At 34.9% G+C, this 22561-nt stretch overlaps 8 non-coding genes across 8 annotated transcripts; all 8 read left to right on the plus strand.

Annotated features, from left to right (window-relative positions):
* Positions 1-1908: 1908 nt before the first annotated feature.
* On the plus strand, positions 1909-1980 carry TRNAC-GCA (transfer RNA cysteine (anticodon GCA)). Its single transcript has one exon. It is a non-coding gene; the product is annotated as a tRNA-Cys (tRNA).
* A 3736-nt stretch (positions 1981-5716) lies between these two features.
* On the plus strand, positions 5717-5788 carry TRNAC-GCA (transfer RNA cysteine (anticodon GCA)). Its single transcript has one exon. It is a non-coding gene; the product is annotated as a tRNA-Cys (tRNA).
* A 5645-nt stretch (positions 5789-11433) lies between these two features.
* TRNAC-GCA (transfer RNA cysteine (anticodon GCA)) lies at positions 11434-11505 on the plus strand. Its single transcript has one exon. It is a non-coding gene; the product is annotated as a tRNA-Cys (tRNA).
* Positions 11506-13342: 1837 nt separating this feature from the next.
* On the plus strand, positions 13343-13414 carry TRNAC-GCA (transfer RNA cysteine (anticodon GCA)). The gene has a single exon. It is a non-coding gene; the product is annotated as a tRNA-Cys (tRNA).
* An 886-nt stretch (positions 13415-14300) lies between these two features.
* Positions 14301-14372, plus strand: TRNAC-GCA (transfer RNA cysteine (anticodon GCA)). The gene has a single exon. It is a non-coding gene; the product is annotated as a tRNA-Cys (tRNA).
* A 3741-nt stretch (positions 14373-18113) lies between these two features.
* On the plus strand, positions 18114-18185 carry TRNAC-GCA (transfer RNA cysteine (anticodon GCA)). The gene has a single exon. It is a non-coding gene; the product is annotated as a tRNA-Cys (tRNA).
* Positions 18186-19068: 883 nt separating this feature from the next.
* TRNAC-GCA (transfer RNA cysteine (anticodon GCA)) lies at positions 19069-19140 on the plus strand. Its single transcript has one exon. It is a non-coding gene; the product is annotated as a tRNA-Cys (tRNA).
* An 880-nt stretch (positions 19141-20020) lies between these two features.
* TRNAC-GCA (transfer RNA cysteine (anticodon GCA)) lies at positions 20021-20092 on the plus strand. Its single transcript has one exon. It is a non-coding gene; the product is annotated as a tRNA-Cys (tRNA).
* Positions 20093-22561: the final 2469 nt, after the last annotated feature.

Consider the following 22561-nt stretch of genomic DNA (forward strand, 5'->3'; position numbering starts at 1 on the left):
GCTGGGGTTATAGCTCGGTGGTAGAGCATTTGACTGCAGATCTAGAGGTCCCCAGTTCAAATCTGGGTGCCCCCTTGTTCAACTGTTTTACCTGTAGAAATATTTTTTTTATTAAATAAATTGAAGAAAACATTTACAATCTTAGCATTTTATATAATGAGCAATACATTTCTACATTTGAAATACTCCTGATCATCTCCTGAAACATAGGGTAAACACCTTGAAACTGTTTAGGATTTCTTCATATGATACAAGCTGTGTTTTACATTCACCCAAGTTCTACTGGTGATATTATCAGTTTGAAATAGTCCATTGGAAGCTCACATGAATGTTATAAAACTGTGGTGGAAACCAATAATATGCCCTTAATGAAATGTATTAATTTGTACAGCTGACCAGAAGTGCACTGATGTCATTAGTTCTACAAGTTCCATACAGTTACCCACTCTATCACCTTTTTAAAAAAAGGTCAGTTTTCAGCATTCAAGGGTTTAACTCAGTGGTAGAGCATAGGAGTGCAGTTCAAGAAGTACCTGTTTCAAAACCATATACCCTCGTCAATAGATCCTGTTAAAATGTTTTTCAACCCAATGCACTGTAAGAAACAATAGGATATATCATCATTTCATATAAAAAACAATGAACAATTGGGTTTAACTATACTCTTAGCACAAAATCAACAAACTGCAGTAGAGAAGCAGTTACATTTTGCAGAATTAGTGCATTTGACAAAAGATTTTTTTCCATGTTCCAAGATCTACATGTGATACGAAATGTATAAATTCTTGCAATGGAAACCTCACTGTATTTTACCAAGGCAGATAAAGGACATTTTTGTACCCCTTTTACTTATAAGGAGGGTTTGGTGGCTGAAAATGCATTGCTTTGATGGTGATTGCATGTTGCTTGCACTTTGTACATATTACTGAATTAATAAAGTTGAACTTTTCAGAACTGGGAGTATAGCTAAGTGGTAGAGCATTTGAGTGCAGATCAAGAGGTCCCTAGTTCAAATCTGTGTGCCCCTTGTTCAACTGTTTTAACTGTAGAATTTTTTTTGTAATACATAAATTGAAGAAAACATTTACAATGTTAGCATTTTATGTAATGAGCAACACATTTCTACATTTGAAATACTCCTGATCATCTCCTGAAAAATAGGGTAAACACCATGAAACTGTTTAGGATTTCTTCATATGATACAAGCTGTATTTTACATTCACCCAAGTTCTACTGGTGATATTATCAGTTTGAAATAGTCAATTGGAAGCTCATATGAATGTTATAAAACTGTGGTGGAAACCAATAATATGCCCTTAATGAACTGTATTAATTTGTACAGCTGACCAGAAGTGCACTGATGTCATTAGTTCTACAAGTTCCATACAGTCACCCACTCTATCACCTTTTTAAAAAAGAGCAGTTTTCAGCATTCAAGGGTTTAACTCAGTGGTAGAGCATAGGAATGCAGTTCAAGAAGTCCCTGTTTCATAACCATATACCCTCTTCAATAGATCCTGTTAAAATGTTTTTCAACCCAATGCACTGTAAGAAACAATAAGATATATCATCATTTAATATACAAAACAATGAACAATTGGGTTTAACTATGCTCTTAGCACAAAATCAACAAACTGCAGTAGAGAAGCAGTTACATTTTGCAGGATTTGTGCATTTGAGAAAAGATTTTTTTTCCATGTTCCAAGATCTACATGTGATACGAAATGTATGAATTCTTGCAATGGAAACCTCACTGTATTTTACCAAGGCAGATAAAGGACATCCTTCGCACCCCATATACTTATAAGGAGGTTTTGGTGGCTGAAAATGCTTTGCTTTGATGGTGATTGCATGTTGCTTGCACTGTGTACATGTTACTGAATTAATAAAGGTGAACTTTTCAGAACTGGGGGTATAGCTCAGTGGTAGAGCATTTGACTGCAGATCAAGAGGTCCCTAGTTCAAATCTGGGTGCCCCCTTGTTCAACTGTTTTACCTGTAGAAATATTTTTTTTATTAAATAAATTGAAGAAAACATTTACAATCTTAGCATTTCATATAATGAGCAACACCTTTCTACATTTGCAATACTCCTGATCATCTCCTGAAACATAGGGTAAACACCTTGAAACTGTTTAGGATTTCTTCATATGATACAAGTTGTGTTTTACATTCACCCAAGTTCTACTGGTGATATTATAAGTTTGAAATAGTCCATTGGAAGCTCATATGAATGGTATAAAACTGTGGTGGAAACCAATAATATGCCCTTAATGAACTGTATTAATTTGTACAGCTGACCAGAAGTGCACTGATGTCATTAGTTCTACAAGTTCCATACAGTTACCCACTCTATCACCTTTTTAAAAAAGGGCAGTTTTCAGCATTCAAGGGTTTAACTCAGTGGTAAAGCATAGGAGTGCAGTTCAAGAAGTCCCTGTTTCATAACCATATACCCTCTTCAATAGATCCTGTTAAAATGTTTTTCAACCCAATGCACTGTAAGAAACAATAGGATATATCATCATTTCATATAAAAAACAATGAACAATTGGGTTTAACTATACTCTTAGTACAAAATCAACAAACTGCAGTAGAGAAGCAGTTACGTTTTGCAGAATTTGTGCATTTGACAAACGTTTTTTTTCCATGTTCCAAGATCTACATGTGATACGAAATGTATGAATTCTTGCAATGGAAACCTCACTGTATTTTACCAAGGCAGATAAAGGACTTTTTTGTACCCCTTATACTTAAAAGGAGGGTTTGGTGGCTGAAAATGCATTGCTTTGATGGTGATTGCATGTTGCTTGCACTTTATACATATTACTGAATTAATAAAGGTGAACTTTTTTCAGAACTGGGGGTATAGCTCAGTGGTAGAGCATTTGAATGCAGATCAAGAGGTCTCTAGTTTAAATCTGGGTGCCCCTTGTTCAACTGTTTTACCTGTAGAAATGTTTTTTATTAAATAAATTAAAGAAAACATTTACAATGTTAGCATTTTATGTAATGAGCAACACATTTCTACATTTGAAATACTCCTGATCATCTCCTGAAACATAGGGTAAACACCATGAAACTGTTTAGGATTTCTTCATATGATACAAGCTGTGTTTTACATTCACCCAAGTTCTACTGGTGATATTATCAGTTTGAAATGGTCAATTGGAAGCTCATATGAATGTTATAAAACTGTGGTGGAAACCAATAATATGCACTTAATGAAATGTATTAATTTGTACAGCTGACCAGAAGTGCACTGATGTCATTAGTTCTACAAGTTCCATACAGTCACCCACTCTAACACCTTTTTCAAAAAGGGCAGTTTTCAGCATTCAAGGGTTTAACTCAGTGGTAGAGCATAGGAGTGCAGTTCAAGAAGTCCCTGTTTCATAACCATATACCCTCATCAATAGATCCTGTTAAAATGTTTTTCAACCCAATGCACTGTAAGAAACAATAGGATATATCATCATTTCATATAAAAAACAATGAACAATTGGGTTTAACTACACTCTTAGCACAAAATCAACAAACTGCAGTAGAGAAGCAGTTAAGTTTTGCAGAATTTGTGCATTTGACAAACTTTTTTTTCCATGTTCCAAGATCTACATGTGATACGAAATGTATGAATTCTTGCAATGGAAACCTCACTGTATTTTACCAAGGCAGATAAAGGACATCCTTTACACCCCATATAATTATAAGGAGGTTTTGGTGGCTGAAAATGCTTTGCTTTGATGGTGATTGCATGTTGCTTGAACTTTGTACATATTACTGAATTAATAAAGGCGAGCTTTGCAGAACTGGGGGTATAGGTCAGTGGTAGAGCATTTGACTGCAGATCAAGAGATCCCTAGTTCAAATCTGGGTGCCCCCTTGTTCAACTATTTTACCTGTAGAAATATTTTTTTATTAAATAAATTGAAGAAAACATTTACAATCTTAGCATTCTATGTAATGAGCAACATATTTCTACATTTGAAATACTCCTGATCATCGCCTGAAACATAGGGTAAACACCATGAAACTGTTTAGGATTTCTTCATATGATACAAGCTGTGTTTTACATTCACCCAAGTTCTACGGTGATATTATCAGTTTGAAATAGTCCATTGGAAGCTCATATGAATGTTATAAAACTGTGGTGGAAACCAATAATATGCCCTTAATGAACTGTATTAATTTGTACAGCTGACCAGAAGTGCACTGATGTCATTAGTTCTACAAGTTCCATACAGTCACCCACTCTATCACCTTTTTAAAAAAGAGCAGTTTTCAGCATTCAAGGGTTTAACTCAGTGGTAGAGCATAGGAATGCAGTTCAAGAAGTCCCTGTTTCATAACCATATACCCTCATCAATAGATCATGTTAAAATGTTTTTCAACCCAATGCACTGTAAGAAACAATAAGATATATCATCATTTCATATACAAAACAATGAACAATTGGGTTTAACTATGCTCTTAGCACAAAATCAACAAACTGCAGTAGAGAAGCAGTTACATTTTGCAGAATTTGTGCATTTGACAAAAGATTTTTTTCCATGTTCCAAGATCTACATGTGATACGAAATGTATGAATTCTTGCAATGGAAACCTCACTGTATTTTACCAAGGCAGATAAAGGACATCATTCGCACCCCATATACTTATAAGGAGGTTTTGGTGGCTGAAAATGCTTTGCTTTGATGGTGAATGCATGTTGCTTGCACTTTGTACATATTACTGAATTAATAAAGGTGAACTTTTTAGAACTGGGGGTATAGCTCCGTGGTAGAGCATTTGACTGCAGTTCAAGAGGTCCCTAGTTCAAATCTGGGTGCCCCCTTGTTCAACTGTTTTACCTGTAGAAATATTTTTTTTATTAAATAAATTGAAGAAAACATTTACAATCTTAGCATTTTATATAATGAGCAACACATTTCTACATTTGAAATACTCCTGATCATATCCTGAAACATAGGGTAAACACCTTGAAACTGTTTAGGATTTCTTCATATGATACAAGCTGTGTTTGACATTCACCCAAGTTCTACTGGTGATATTATCAGTTTGAAATAGTCCATTGGAAGCTCACATGAATGTTATAAAACTGTGGTGGAAACCAATAATATGCCCTTAATGAAATGTATTAATTTGTACAGCTGACCAGAAGTGCACTGATGTCATTAGTTCTACAAGTTCCATACAGTTACCCACTCTATCACCTTTTTAGAAAAAGGGCAGTTTTCAGCATTCAAGGGTTTAACTCAGTGGTAGAGCATAGGAGTGCAGTTCAAGAAGTCCCTGTTTCATAACCATATACCCTCATCAATAGATCCTTTTAAAATGTTTTTCAACCCAATGCACTGTAAGAAACAATAGGATATATCATCATTTCATATAAAAAACAATGAACAATTGGGTTTAACTATACTCTTAGCACAAAATCAACAAACTGCAGTAGAGAAGCAGTTACGTTTTGCAGAATTTGTGCATTTGACAAACGTTTTTTTTCCATGTTCCAAGATCTACATGTGATACGAAATGTATGAATTCTTGCAATGGAAACCTCACTGTATTTTACCAAGGCAGATAAAGGACATCCTTTACACCCCATATACTTATAAGGAGGTTTTGGTGGCTGAAAATGCTTTGCTTTGATGGTGATTGCATGTTGCTTGCACTTTGTACATATTACTGAATTAATAAAGGTAATCTTTTCAGAACTGGGGGTATAGCTCAGTGGTAGAGCATTTGACTGCAGATCAAGAGGTCCCTAGTTCAAATCTGGGTGCCCCCTTGTTCAACTGTTTTACCTGTAGAAATATTTTTTTATTAAATACATTGAAGAAAACATTTACAATCTTAGCATTCTATGTAATGAGCAACATATTTCTACATTTGAAATACTCCTGATCATCTCCTGAAACATAGGGTAAACACCATGAAACTGTTTAGGATTTCTTCATATGATACAAGCTGTGTTTTACATTCACTCAAGTTCTACTGGTGATATTATCAGTTTGAAATAGTCCATTGGAAGCTCATATGAATGTAATAAAACTGTGGTGGAAACCAATAATATGCCCTTAATGAACTGTATTAATTTGTACAGCTGACCGGAAGTGCACTGATGTCATTAGTTCTACAAGTTCCATACAGTCACCCACTCTATCACCTTTTTAAAAAAGGGCAGTTTTCAGCATTCAAGGGTTTAACTCAGTGGTAGAGCGTAGGAATGCAGTTCAAGAAGTCCCTGTTTCATAACCATATACCCTCTTCAATAGATCCTGTTAACATGTTTTTCAACCCAATGCACTGTAAGAAACAATAAGATATATCATCATTTCATATACACAACAATGAACAATTGGGTTTAACTATGCTCTTAGCACAAAATCAACAAACTGCAGTAGAGAAGCAGTTACATTTTGCAGAATTAGTGCATTTGACAAAAGATTTTTTTTCCATGTTCCAAGAGCTACATGTGATGCGAAATGTATGAATTCTTGCAATGGAAACCTCACTGTATTTTACCAAGGCAGATAAAGGACATCCTTCGCACCCCATATACTTATAAGGAGGGTTTGGTGGCTGAAAACGCTTTGCTTTGATGGTGATTGCATGTTGCTTGCACTTTGTACATATTACTGAATTAATAAAGGTGAACGTTTCAGAACCAGGGGTATAGCTCAGTGGTAGAGCATTAGACTGCAGATCAAGAGGTCCCTAGTTCAAATCTGGGTACCCCCTTGTTCAACTGTTTTACCTTTACAAATATTTTTTTTATTAAATAAATTGAAGAAAACATTTACAATCTTAGCATTTTATATAATGAGCAACACATTTCTACATTTGAAATACTCCTGATCATCTCCTTAAACATAGGTTAAACACATTAAAACTGTTTAGGATTTCTTCATATGATACAAGCTGTGTTTTACATTCACCCAAGTTCTACTGGTGATATTATCAGTTTGAAATAATCCATTGGAAGCTCATATGAATGTTATAAAACTGTGGTGGAAACCAATAATATGCCATTAATGAAATGTATTAATTTGTACAGCTGACCAGAAGTGCACTGTTGTCATTAGTTCTACAAGTTCCATACAGTTACCCACTCTATCACCTTTTTTAAAAAGGGCAGTTTTCAGCATTCAAGGGTTTAACTCAGTGGTAAAGCATAGGAGTGCAGTTCAAGAAGTCCCTGTTTCATAACCATATACCCTCTTCAATAGATCCTGTTAAAATGTTTTTCAACCCAATGCACTGTAAGAAACTATAGGATATATCATCATTTCATATAAAAAACAATGAACAATTGGGTTTAACTATACTCTTAGCACAAAATCAACAAACTGCAGTAGAGAAGCAGTTACGTTTTGCAGAATTTGTGCATTTGACAAACGTTTTTTTTCCATGTTCCAAGATCTACATGTGATTCGAAATGTATGAATTCTTGCAATGGAAACCTCACTGTATTTTACCAAGGCAGATAAAGGACATTTTTGTACCCCTTATTCTTAAAAGGAGGGTTTGGCGGCTGAAAATGCATTGCTTTGATGGTGATTGCATGTTGCTTGCACTTTATACATATTACTGAATTAATAAAGGTGAACTTTTCAGAACTGGGGGTATAGCTCAGTGGTAGAGCATTTGACTGCAGATCAAGGGGTCTCTAGTTTAAATCTGGGTGCCCCTTGTTCAACTGTTTTACCTGTAGAAATGTTTTTTTATTAAATAAATTGAAGAAAACATTTACAATGTTAGAATTTTATGTAATGAGCAACACATTTCTACATTTGAAATACTCCTGATCATCTCCTGAAACATAGGGGAAAACACCATGAAACTGTTTAGGATTTCTTCATATGATACAAGCTGTGTTTTACATTCACCCAAGTTCTACTGGTGATATTATCAGTTTGAAATGGTCAATTGGAAGCTCATATGAATGTTATAAAACTGTGGTGGAAACCAATAATATGCACTTAATGAAATGTATTAATTTGTACAGCTGATCAGAAGTGCACTGATGTCATTAGTTCTACAAGTTCCATACAGTTACCCACTCTATCACCTTTTTAAAAAAGGGCAGTTTTCAGCATTCAAGGGTTTAACTCAGTGGTAAAGCATAGGAGTGCAGTTCAAGAAGTCCCTGTTTCATAACCATATACCCTCTTCAATAGATCCTGTTAAAATGTTTTTCAACCCAATGCACTGTAAGAAACAATAGGATATATCATCATTTCATATAAAAAACAATGAACAATTGGGTTTAACTATACTCTTAGTACAAAATCAACAAACTGCAGTAGAGAAGCAGTTACGTTTTGCAGAATTTGTGCATTTGACAAAAGATTTTTTTTCCATGTTCCAAGATCTACATGTGATACGAAATGTATGAATTCTTGCAATGGAAACCTCACTGTATTTTACCATGGCAGATAAAGGACATCCTTCGCACCCCATATACTTATAAGGAGGTTTTGGTGGCTGAAAATGCTTTGCTTTGATGGTGATTGCATGTTGCTTGCACTTTGTACATATTACCGAATTAATAAAGGTGAACTTTTCAGAGCTGGGGTTATAGCTCAGTGGTAGAGCATTTGACTGCATATTTAGAGGTCCCCAGTTCAAATCTGGGTGCCCCCTTGTTCAACTGTTTTACCTGTAGAAATATTTTTTTTATTAAATAAATTGAAGAAAACATTTACAATCTTAGCATTTTATATAATGAGCAATACATTTCTACATTTGAAATACTCCTGATCATCTCCTGAAACATAGGGTAAACACCTTGAAATTGTTTAGGATTTATTCATATGATACAAGCTGTGTTTTACATTCACCCAAGTTCTACTGGTGATATTATCAGTTTGAAATAGTCCATTGGAAGCTCACATGAATGTTATAAAACTGTGGTGGAAACCAATAATATGCCCTTAATGAAATGTATTAATTTGTACAGCTGACCAGAAGTGCACTGATGTCATTAGTTCTACAAGTTCCATACAGTTACCCACTCTATCACCTTTTTAAAAAAAGGTCAGTTTTCAGCATTCAAGGGTTTAACTCAGTGGTAGAGCATAGGAGTGCAGTTCAAGAAGTACCTGTTTCAAAACCATATACCCTCGTCAATAGATCCTGTTAAAATGTTTTTCAACCCAATGCACTGTAAGAAACAATAGGATATATCATCATTTCATATAAAAAACAATGAACAATTGGGTTTAACTATACTCTTAGCACAAAATCAACAAACTGCAGTAGAGAAGCAGTTACATTTTGCAGAATTAGTGCATTTGACAAAAGATTTTTTTCCATGTTCCAAGATCTACATGTGATACGAAATGTATAAATTCTTGCAATGGAAACCTCACTGTATTTTACCAAGGCAGATAAAGGACATTTTTGTACCCCTTTTACTTATAAGGAGGGTTTGGTGGCTGAAAATGCATTGCTTTGATGGTGATTGCATGTTGCTTGCACTTTGTACATATTACTGAATTAATAAAGTTGAACTTTTCAGAACTGGGAGTATAGCTAAGTGGTAGAGCATTTGAGTGCAGATCAAGAGGTCCCTAGTTCAAATCTGTGTGCCCCTTGTTCAACTGTTTTACCTGTAGAATTTTTTTTGTAATACATAAATTGAAGAAAACATTTACAATGTTAGCATTTTATGTAATGAGCAACACATTTCTACATTTGAAATTCTCCTGATCATCTCCTGAAAAATAGGGTAAACACCATGAAACTGTTTAGGATTTCTTCATATGATACAAGCTGTATTTTACATTCACCCAAGTTCTACTGGTGATATTATCAGTTTGAAATAGTCCATTGGAAGCTCATATGAATGGTATAAAACTGTGGTGGAAACCAATAATATGCCCTTAATGAACTGTATTAATTTGTACAGCTGACCAGAAGTGCACTGATGTCATTAGTTCTACAAGTTCCATACAGTTACCCACTCTATCACCTTTTTAAAAAAGGGCAGTCTTCAGCATTCAAGGGTTTAACTCAGTGGTAAAGCATAGGAGTGCAGTTCAAGAAGTCCCTGTTTCATAACCATATACCCTCTTCAATAGATCCTGTTAAAATGTTTTTCAACCCAATGCACTGTAAGAAACAATAGGATATATCATCATTTCATATAAAAAACAATGAACAATTGGGTTTAACTATACTCTTAGTACAAAATCAACAAACTGCAGTAGAGAAGCAGTTACGTTTTGCAGAATTTGTGCATTTGACAAAAGATTTTTTTTCCATGTTCCAAGATCTACATGTGATACGAAATGTATGAATTCTTGCAATGGAAACCTCACTGTATTTTACCATGGCAGATAAAGGACATCCTTCGCACCCCATATACTTATAAGGAGGTTTTGGTGGCTGAAAATGCTTTGCTTTGATGGTGATTGCATGTTGCTTGCACTTTGTACATATTACCGAATTAATAAAGGTGAACTTTTCAGAGCTGGGGTTATAGCTCAGTGGTAGAGCATTTGACTGCAGATTTAGAGGTCCCCAGTTCAAATCTAGGTGCCCCCTTGTTCAACTGTTTTACCTGTAGAAATATTTTTTTTATTAAATAAATTGAAGAAAACATTTACAATCTTAGCATTTTATATAATGAGCAATACATTTCTACATTTGAAATACTCCTGATCATCTCCTGAAACATAGGGTAAACACCTTGAAACTGTTTAGGATTTCTTCATATGATACAAGCTGTGTTTTACATTCACCCAAGTTCTACTGGTGATATTATCAGTTTGAAATAGTCCATTGGAAGCTCACATGAATGTTATAAAACTGTGGTGGAAACCAATAATATGCACTTAATGAAATGTATTAATTTGTACAGCTGATCAGATGTGCACTGATGTCATTAGTTCTACAAGTTCCATACAGTCACCCACTCTAACACCTTTTTCAAAAAGGGCAGTTTTCAGCATTCAAGGGTTTAACTCAGTGGTAGAGCATAGGAGTGCAGTTCAAGAAGTCCCTGTTTCATAACCATATACCCTCATCAATAGATCCTGTTAAAACGTTTTTCAACCCAATGCACTGTAAGAAACAATAGGATATATCATCATTTCATATAAAAAACAATGAACAATTGGGTTAAACTATACTCTTAGCACAAAATCAACAAACTGCAGTAGAGAAGCAGCTACATTTTTCAGAATTTGTGCATTTGACAAAATATTTTTTTTCCATCTTCCAAGATCTACATGTGATACGAAATGTATGAATTCTTGCAATGGAAACCTCACTGTATTTTACCAAGGCAGATAAAGGACATCCTTCGCACCCCATATACTTATAAGGAGGGTTTGGTGGCTGAAAATGCTTTGCTTTGATGGTGATTGCATGTTGCTTGCACTTTGTACATATTACTGAATTAATAAAAGTGAACTTTTCAGAACTGGGGGTATAGCTCAGTGGTAGAACATTTGACTGCAGATCAAGAGGTCCCTAGTTCAAATCTGGGTGCCCCCTTGTTCAACTGTTTTACCTGTAGAAATATTTTTTTGTAATACATACATTGAAGAAAACATTTACAATGTTAGCATTTTATGTAATGAGCAACACATTTCTACATTTGAAATACTCCTGATCATCTCCTGAAACATAGGGTAAACACCTTGAAACTGTTTAGGATTTCTTCATATGATACAAGTTGTGTATTACATTCACCCAAGTTCTACTGGTGATATTATAAGTTTGAAATAGTCCATTGGAAGCTCATATGAATGGTATAAAACTGTGGTGGAAACCAATAATATGCCCTTAATGAACTGTATTAATTTGTACAGCTGACCAGAAGTGCACTGATGTCATTAGTTCTACAAGTTCCATACAGTTACCCACTCTATCACCTTTTTAAAAAAGGGCAGTTTTCAGCATTCAAGGGTTTAACTCAGTGGTAAAGCATAGGAGTGCAGTTCAAGAAGTCCCAGTTTCATAACCATATACCCTCTTCAATAGATCCTGTTAAAATGTTTTTCAACCCAATGCACTGTAAGAAACAATAAGATATATCATCATTTCATATACAAAACAATGAACAATTGGGTTTAACTATGCTCTTAGCACAAAATCAACAAACTGCAGTAGAGAAGCAGTTACATTTTGCAGAATTTGTGCATTTGACAAAAGATTTTTTTTCCATGTTCCAAGATCTACATGTGATACGAAATGTATGAATTCTTGCAATGGAAACCTCACTGTATTTTACCAAGGCAGATAAAGGACATCCTTCGCACCCCATATACTTATAAGGAGGTTTTGGTGGCTGAAAATGCTTTGCTTTGATGGTGATTGCATGTTGCTTGCATTTTGTACATATTACTGAATTAATAAAGGTGAACTTTTCAGAACTGGGGTTATAGCTCAGTCGTAGAGCATTTGACTGCAGTTCAAGAGGTCCCTAGTTCAAATCTGGGTGCCCCCTTGTTCAACTGTTTTACCTGTAGAAATATTTTTTAATTAAATAAATTGAAGAAAACATTTACAATCTTAGCATTTTATATAATGAGCAACACATTTCTACATTTGAAATACTCCTGATCATCTCCTGAAACATAGGGTAAACACCTTGAAACTGTTTAGGATTTCTTCATATGATACAAGCTGTGTTTGACATTCACCCAAGTTCTACTGGTGATATTATCAGTTTGAAATAGTCCATTGGAAGCTCACATGAATGTTATAAAACTGTGGTGGAAACCAATAATATGCCCTTAATGAAATGTATTAATTTGTACAGCTGACCAGAAGTGCACTGATGTCATTAGTTCTACAAGTTCCATACAGTTACCCACTCTATCACCTTTTTAGAAAAAGGGCAGTTTTCAGCATTCAAGGGTTGAACTCAGTGGTAGAGCATAGGAGTGCAGTTCAAGAAGTCCCTGTTTCATAACCATATACCCTCATCAATAGATCCTGTTAAAACGTTTTTCAACCCAATGCACTGTAAGAAACAATAGGATATATCATCATTTCATATAAAAAACAATGAACAATTGGGTTAAACTATACTCTTAGCACAAAATCAACAAACTGCAGTAGAGAAGCAGCTACATTTTTCAGAATTTGTGCATTTGACAAAATATTTTTTTTCCATCTTCCAAGATCTACATGTGATACGAAATGTATGAATTCTTGCAATGGAAACCTCACTGTATTTTACCAAGGCAGATAAAGGACATCCTTCGCACCCCATATACTTATAAGGAGGTTTTGGTGGCTGAAAATGCTTTGCTTTGATGGTGATTGCATGTTGCTTGCACTTTGTACATATTACTGAATTAATAAAGGTGAACTTTTCAGAATTGGGGGTATAGCTCAGTGGTAGAGCATTTGACTGCAGTTCAAGAGGTCCCTAGTTCAAATCTGGGTGCCCCCTTGTTCAACTGTTTTACCTGTATAAATATTTTTTTTATTAAATAAATTCAAGAAAACATTTACAATCTTAGCATTTTATATATATAATGAGCAACACATTTCTACATTTGAAATACTCCTGATCATCTCCTGAAACATAGGGTAAACACCTTGAAACTGTTTAGGATTTCTTCATATGATACAAGCTGTGTTTGACATTCACCCAAGTTCTACTGGTGATATTATCAGTTTGAAATAGTCCATTGGAAGCTCACATGAATGTTATAAAACTGTGGTGGAAACCAATAATATGCCCTTAATGAAATGTATTAATTTGTACAGCTGACCAGAAGTGCACTGATGTCATTAGTTCTACAAGTTCAATACAGTTATCCACTCTATCACCTTTTTAGAAAAAGGGTAGTTTCCAGCATTCAAGGGTTTAACTCAGTGGTAGAGCATAGGAGTGCAGTTCAAGAAGTCCCTGTTTCATAACCATAAACCCTCATCAATAGATCCTGTTAAAATGTTTTTCAACCCAATGCACTGTAAGAAACAATAGGATATATCATCATTTCATATAAAAAACAATGAACAATTGGGTTTAACTATACTCTTAGCACAAAATCAACAAACTGCAGTAGAGAAGCAGTTATGTTTTGCAGAATTTGTGCATTTGACAAACGTTTTTTTTCCATGTTCCAAGATCTACATGTGATACGAAATGTATGAATTCTTGCAATTGAAACCTCACTGTATTTTACCAAGGCAGATAAAGGACATCCTTTGCACCCCATATACTTATAAGGAGGTTTTGGTGGCTGAAAATGCTTTGCTTTGATGGTGATTACATGTTGCTTGCACTTTGTACATATTACTGAATTAATAAAGGTGAACTTTTCAGAACTGGGGGTATAGCTCAGTGGTAGAGCATTTGACTGCAGATCAAGAGGTCCCTAGTTCAAATCTGGGTGCCCCCTCGTTCAACTGTTTTACCTGTAGAAATATTTTTTTATTAAATAAATTGAAGAAAACATTTACAATCTTAGCATTCTATGTAATGAGCAACATATTTCTACATTTGAAATGCTCCTGATCATCTCCTGAATCATAGGGTAAACACCATGAAACTGTTTAGGATTTCTTCATATGATACAAGCTGTGTTTTACATTCACCCAAGTTCTACTGTTGATATTATCAGTTTGAAATAGTCCATTGGAAGCTCATATGAATGTTATAAAACTGTGGTGGAAATCAATAATATGCCCTTAATGAACTGTATTAATTTGTACAGCTGACCAGAAGTGCACTGATGTCATTAGTTCTACAAGTTCCATACAGTTACCCACTCTATCACCTTTTTAAAAAAGGGCAGTTTTCAGCATTCAAGGGTTTAACTCAGTGGTAAAGCATAGGAGTGCAGTTCAAGAAGTCCCTGTTTCATAACCATATACCCTCTTCAATAGATCCTGTTAAAATGTTTTTCAACCCAATGCACTGTAAGAAACAATAGGATATATCATCATTTCATATAAAAAACAATGAACAATTGGGTTTAACTATACTCTTAGTACAAAATCAACAAACTGCAGTAGAGAAGCAGTTACGTTTTGCAGAATTTGTGCATTTGACAAACGTTTTTTTTCCATGTTCCAAGATCTACATGTGATACGAAATGTATGAATTCTTGCAATGGAAACCTCACTGTATTTTACCAAGGCAGATAAAGGACATTTTTGTACCCCTTATACTTAAAAGGAGGGTTTGGTGGCTGAAAATGCATTGCTTTGATGGTGATTGCATGTTGCTTGCACTTTATACATATTACTGAATTAATAAAGGTGAACTTTTTTCAGAACTGGGGGTATAGCTCAGTGGTAGAGCATTTGAATGCAGATCAAGAGGTCTCTAGTTTAAATCTGGGTGCCCCTTGTTCAACTGTTTTACCTGTAGAAATGTTTTTTATTAAATAAATTAAAGAAAACATTTACAATGTTAGCATTTTATGTAATGAGCAACACATTTCTACATTTGAAATACTCCTGATCATCTACTGAAACATAGGGTAAACACCATGAAACTGTTTAGGATTTCTTCATATGATACAAGCTGTGTTTTACATTCACCCAAGTTCTACTGGTGATATTATCAGTTTGAAATGGTCAATTGGAAGCTCATATGAATGTTATAAAACTGTGGTGGAAACCAATAATATGCACTTAATGAAATGTATTAATTTGTACAGCTGATCAGATGTGCACTGATGTCATTAGTTCTACAAGTTCCATACAGTCACCCACTCTAACACCTTTTTCAAAAAGGGCAGTTTTCAGCATTCAAGGGTTTAACTCAGTGGTAGAGCATAGGAGTGCAGTTCAAGAAGTCCCTGTTTCATAACCATATACCCTCATCAATAGATCCTGTTAAAACGTTTTTCAACCCAATGCACTGTAAGAAACAATAGGATATATCATCATTTCATATAAAAAACAATGAACAATTGGGTTAAACTATACTCTTAGCACAAAATCAACAAACTGCAGTAGAGAAGCAGCTACATTTTTCAGAATTTGTGCATTTGACAAAATATTTTTTTTCCATCTTCCAAGATCTACATGTGATACGAAATGTATGAATTCTTGCAATGGAAACCTCACTGTATTTTACCAAGGCAGATAAAGGACATCCTTCGCACCCCATATACTTATAAGGAGGGTTTGGTGGCTGAAAATGCTTTGCTTTGATGGTGATTGCATGTTGCTTGCACTTTGTACATATTACTGAATTAATAAAAGTGAACTTTTCAGAACTGGGGGTATAGCTCAGTGGTCGAACATTTGACTGCAGATCAAGAGGTCCCTAGTTCAAATCTGGGTGCCCCCTTGTTCAACTGTTTTACCTGTAGAAATATTTTTTTGTAATACATACATTGAAGAAAACATTTACAATGTTAGCATTTTATGTAATGAGCAACACATTTCTACATTTGAAATACTCCTGATCATCTCCTGAAACATAGGGTAAACACCTTGAAACTGTTTAGGATTTCTTCATATGATACAAGTTGTGTATTACATTCACCCAAGTTCTACTGGTGATATTATAAGTTTGAAATAGTCCATTGGAAGCTCATATGAATGTTATAAAACTGTGGTGGAAACCAATAATATGCCCTTAATGAACTGTATTAATTTGTACAGCTGACCAGAAGTGCACTGATGTCATTAGTTCTACAAGTTCCATACAGTTACCCACTCTATCACCTTTTTAAAAAAGGGCAGTTTTCAGCATTCAAGGGTTTAACTCAGTGGTAAAGCATAGGAGTGCAGTTCAAGAAGTCCCAGTTTCATAACCATATACCCTCTTCAATAGATCCTGTTAAAATGTTTTTCAACCCAATGCACTGTAAGAAACAATAAGATATATCATCATTTCATATACAAAACAATGAACAATTGGGTTTAACTATGCTCTTAGCACAAAATCAACAAACTGCAGTAGAGAAGCAGTTACATTTTGCAGAATTTGTGCATTTGACAAAAGATTTTTTTTCCATGTTCCAAGATCTACATGTGATACGAAATGTATGAATTCTTGCAATGGAAACCTCACTGTATTTTACCAAGGCAGATAAAGGACATCCTTCGCACCCCATATACTTATAAGGAGGTTTTGGTGGCTGAAAATGCTTTGCTTTGATGGTGATTGCATGTTGCTTGCACTTTGTACATATTACTGAATTAATAAAGGTGAACTTTTCAGAACTGGGGTTATAGCTCAGTCGTAGAGCATTTGACTGCAGTTCAAGAGGTCCCTAGTTCGAATCTGGGTGCCCCCTTGTTCAACTGTTTTACCTGTAGAAATATTTTTTTATTAAATAAATTGAAGAAAACATTTACAATCTTAGCATTTTATATAATGAGCAACACATTTCTACATTTGAAATACTCCTGATCATCTCCTGAAACATAGGGTAAACACCTTGAAACTGTTTAGGATTTCTTCATATGATACAAGCTGTGTTTGACATTCACCCAAGTTCTACTGGTGATATTATCAGTTTGAAATAGTCCATTGGAAGCTCACATGAATGTTATAAAACTGTGGTGGAAACCAATAATATGCCCTTAATGAAATGTATTAATTTGTACAGCTGACCAGAAGTGCACTGATGTCATTAGTTCTACAAGTTCCATACAGTTACCCACTCTATCACCTTTTTAGAAAAAGGGCAGTTTTCAGCATTCAAGGGTTTAACTCAGTGGTAGAGCATAGGAGTGCAGTTCAAGAAGTCCCTGTTTCATAACCATATACCCTCATCAATAGATCCTGTTAAAACGTTTTTCAACCCAATGCACTGTAAGAAACAATAGGATATATCATCATTTCATCTAAAAAACAATGAACAATTGGGTTAAACTATACTCTTAGCACAAAATCAACAAACTGCAGTAGAGAAGCAGCTACATTTTTCAGAATTTGTGCATTTGACAAAATATTTTTTTTCCATCTTCCAAGATCTACATGTGATACGAAATGTATGAATTCTTGCAATGGAAACCTCACTGTATTTTACCAAGGCAGATAAAGGACATCCTTCGCACCCCATATACTTATAAGAAGGTTTTGGTGGCTGAAAATGCTTTGCTTTGATGGTGATTGCATGTTGCTTGCACTTTGTACATATTACTGAATTAATAAAGGTGAACTTTTCAGAATTGGGGGTGTAGCTCAGTGGTAGAGCATTTGACTGCAGTTCAAGAGGTCCCTAGTTCAAATCTGGGTGCCCCCTTGTTCAACTGTTTTACCTGTATAGATATTTTTTTTATTAAATAAATTCAAGAAAACATTTACAATCTTAGCATTTTATATAATGAGCAACACATTTCTACATTTGAAATACTCCTGATCATCTCCTGAAACATAGGGTAAACACCTTGAAACTGTTTAGGATTTCTTCATATGATACAAGCTGTGTTTGACATTCACCCAAGTTCTACTGGTGATATTATCAGTTTGAAATAGTCCATTGGAAGCTCACATGAATGTTATAAAACTGTGGTGGAAACCAATAATATGCCCTTAATGAAATGTATTAATTTGTACAGCTGACCAGAAGTGCACTGATGTCATTAGTTCTACAAGTTCCATACAGTTATCCACTCTATCACCTTTTTAGAAAAAGGGTAGTTTCCAGCATTCAAGGGTTTAACTCAGTGGTAGAGCATAGGAGTGCAGTTCAAGAAGTCCCTGTTTCATAACCATAAACCCTCATCAATAGATCCTGTTAAAATGTTTTTCAACCCAATGCACTGTAAGAAACAATAGGATATATCATCATTTCATATAAAAAACAATGAACAATTGGGTTTAACTATACTCTTAGCACAAAATCAACAAACTGCAGTAGAGAAGCAGTTATGTTTTGCAGAATTTGTGCATTTGACAAACGTTTTTTTTTCCATGTTCCAAGATCTACATGTGATACGAAATGTATGAATTCTTGCAATTGAAACCTCACTGTATTTTACCAAGGCAGATAAAGGACATCCTTTGCACCCCATATACTTATAAGGAGGTTTTGGTGGCTGAAAATGCTTTGCTTTGATGGTGATTACATGTTGCTTGCACTTTGTACATATTACTGAATTAATAAAGGTGAACTTTTCAGAACTGGGGGTATAGCTCAGTGGTAGAGCATTTGACTGCAGATCAAGAGGTCCCTAGTTCAAATCTGGGTGCCCCCTTGTTCAACTGTTTTACCTGTAGAAATATTTTTTTATTAAATAAATTGAAGAAAACATTTACAATCTTAGCATTCTATGTAATGAGCAACATATTTCTACATTTGAAATGCTCCTGATCATCTCCTGAAACATAGGGTAAACACCATGAAACTGTTTAGGATTTCTTCATATGATACAAGCTGTGTTTTACATTCACCCAAGTTCTACTGTTGATATTATCAGTTTGAAATAGTCCATTGGAAGCTCATATGAATGTTATAAAACTGTGGTGGAAATCAATAATATGCCCTTAATGAACTGTATTAATTTGTACAGCTGACCAGAAGTGCACTGAAGTCATTAGTTCTACAAGTTCCATACAGTCACCCACTCTATCACCTTTTTAAAAAAGAGCAGTTTTCAGCATTCAAGGGTTTAACTCAGTGGTAGAGCATAGGAATGCAGTTCAAGAAGTCCCTGTTTCATAACCATATACCCTCTTCAATAGATCCTGTTAAAATGTTTTTCAACCCAATGCACTGTAAGAAACAATAGGATATATCATTATTTCATATAAAAAACAATGAACAATTGGGTTTAACTATGCTCTTAGCACAAAATCAACAAACTGCAGTAGAGAAGCAGTTACATTTTGCAGAATTTGTGCATTTGACAAAAGATTTTTTTTCCATGTTCCAAGATCTACATGTGATACGAAATGTATGAATTCTTGCAATGGAAACCTCACTGTATTTTACCAAGGCAGATAAAGGACATCCTTCGCACCCCATATACTTATAAGGAGGTTTTGGTGGCTGAAAATGCTTGCTTTGATGGTGAAGGCATGTTGCTTGCACTTTGTACATATTATTGAATTAATAAAGGTGAACTTTTCAGAACTGGGGGTATAGCTCAGTGGTAGAGCATTTGACTGCAGTTCAAGAGGTCCCTAGTTCAAATCTGGGTGCCCCCTTGTGCAACTGTTTTACCTGTAGAAATATTTGTTTTATTAAATAAATTCAAGAAAACATTTACAATCTTAGCATTTTATATAATGAGCAACACATTTCTACATTTGAAATACTCCTGATCATCTCCTGAAACATAGGGTAAACACCTTGAAACTGTGTAGGATTTCTTCATATGATACAAGCTGTGTTTGACATTCACCCAAGTTCTACTGGTGATATTATCAGTTTGAAATAGTCCATTGGAAGCTCACATGAATGTTATAAAACTGTGGTGGAAACGAATAATATGCCCTTAATGAAATTGATTAATTTGTACAGCTGACCAGAAGTGCACTGATGTCATTAGTTCTACAAGTTCCATACAGTTACCCACTCTATCACCTTTTTAGAAAAAGGGTAGTTTTCAGCATTCAAGGGTTTAACTCAGTGGTAGAGCATAGGAGTGCAGTTCAAGAAGTCCCTGTTTCATAACCATAAACCCTCATCAATAGATCCTGTTAAAATGTTTTTCAACTCAATGCACTGTAAGAAACAATAGGATATATCATCATTTCATATAAAAAACAATGAACAATTGGGTTTAACTATACTCTTAGCACAAAATCAACAAACTGCAGTAGAGAAGCAGTTAAGTTTTGCAGAATTTCTGCATTTGACAAACTTTTTTTTCCATGTTCCAAGATCTACATGTGATACGAAATGTATGAATTCTTGCAATGGAAACCTCACTGTATTTTACCAAGGCAGATAAAGGACATCCTTTACACCCCATATACTCATAAGGAGGTTTTGGTGGCTGAAAATGCTTTGCTTTGATGGTGATTGCATGTTGCTTGCACTTTGTACATATTACTGAATTAATAAAGGCGAACTTTGCAGAACTGGGGGTATAGGTCAGTGGTAGAGCATTTAACTGCAGATCAAGAGATCCCTAGTTCAAATCTGGGTGCCCCCTTGTTCAACTGTTTTACCTGTAGAAATATTTTTTTATTAAATAAATTGAAGAAAACATTTACAATCTTAGCATTCTATGTAATGAGCAACATATTTCTACATTTGAAATACTCCTGATCATCGCCTGAAACATAGGGTAAACACCATGAAACTGTTTAGGATTTCTTCATATGATACAAGCTGTGTTTTACATTCACCCAAGTTCTACGGTGATATTATCAGTTTGAAATAGTCCATTGGAAGCTCATATGAATGTTATAAAACTGTGGTGGAAACCAATAATATGCCCTTAATGAACTGTATTAATTTGTACAGCTGACCAGAAGTGCACTGATGTCATTAGTTCTACAAGTTCCATACAGTCACCCACTCTATCACCTTTTTAAAAAAGAGCAGTTTTCAGCATTCAAGGGTTTAACTCAGTGGTAGAGCATAGGAATGCAGTTCAAGAAGTCCCTGTTTCATAACCATATACCCTCTTCAATAGATCCTGTTAAAATGTTGTTCAACCCAATGCACTGTAAGAAACAATAAGATATATCATCATTTCATATACACAACAATGAACAATTGGGTTTAACTATGCTCTTAGCACAAAATCAACAAACTGCAGTAGAGAAGCAGTTACATTTTGCAGAATTAGTGCATTTGACAAAAGATTTTTTTTCCATGTTCCAAGATCTACATGTGATGCGAAATGTATGAATTCTTGCAATGGAAACCTCACTGTATTTTACCAAGGCAGATAAAGGACATCCTTCGCACCCCATATACTTATAAGGAGGGTTTGGTGGCTGAAAACGCTTTGCTTTGATGGTGATTTCATGTTGCTTGCACTTTGTACATATTACTGAATTAATAAAGGTGAACGTTTCAGAACAAGGGGTATAGCTCAGTGGTAGAGCATTAAACTGCATATCAAGAGGTCCCTAGTTCAAATCTGGGTACCCCCTTGTTCAACTGTTTTACCTTTACAAATATTTTTTTTATTAAATAAATTGAAGAAAACATTTACAATCTTAGCATTTTATATAATGAGCAACACATTTCTACATTTGAAATACTCCTGATCATCTCCTTAAACATAGGTTAAACACCTTAAAACTGTTTAGGATTTCTTCATATGATACAAGCTGTGTTTTACATTCACCCAAGTTCTACTGGTGATATTATCAGTTTGAAATAGTCCATTGGAAGCTCATATGAATGTTATAAAACTGTGGTGGAAACCAATAATATGCCATTAATGAAATGTATTAATTTGTACAGCTGACCAGAAGTGCACTGTTGTCATTAGTTCTACAAGTTCCATACAGTTACCCACTCTATCACCTTTTTAAAAAAGGGCAGTTTTCAGCATTCAAGGGTTTAACTCAGTGGTAAAGCATAGGAGTGCAGTTCAAGAAGTCCCTGTTTCATAACCATATACCCTCTTCAATAGATCCTGTTAAAATGTTTTTCAACCCAATGCACTGTAAGAAACTATAGGATATATCATCATTTCATATAAAAAACAA

This window comes from Ambystoma mexicanum, chromosome 4q (assembly GCF_040938575.1).
Source record: "Ambystoma mexicanum isolate Mex_15411 chromosome 4q, UKY_AmexF1_1, whole genome shotgun sequence".
NCBI classification, from domain to species: domain Eukaryota; kingdom Metazoa; phylum Chordata; class Amphibia; order Caudata; family Ambystomatidae; genus Ambystoma; species Ambystoma mexicanum.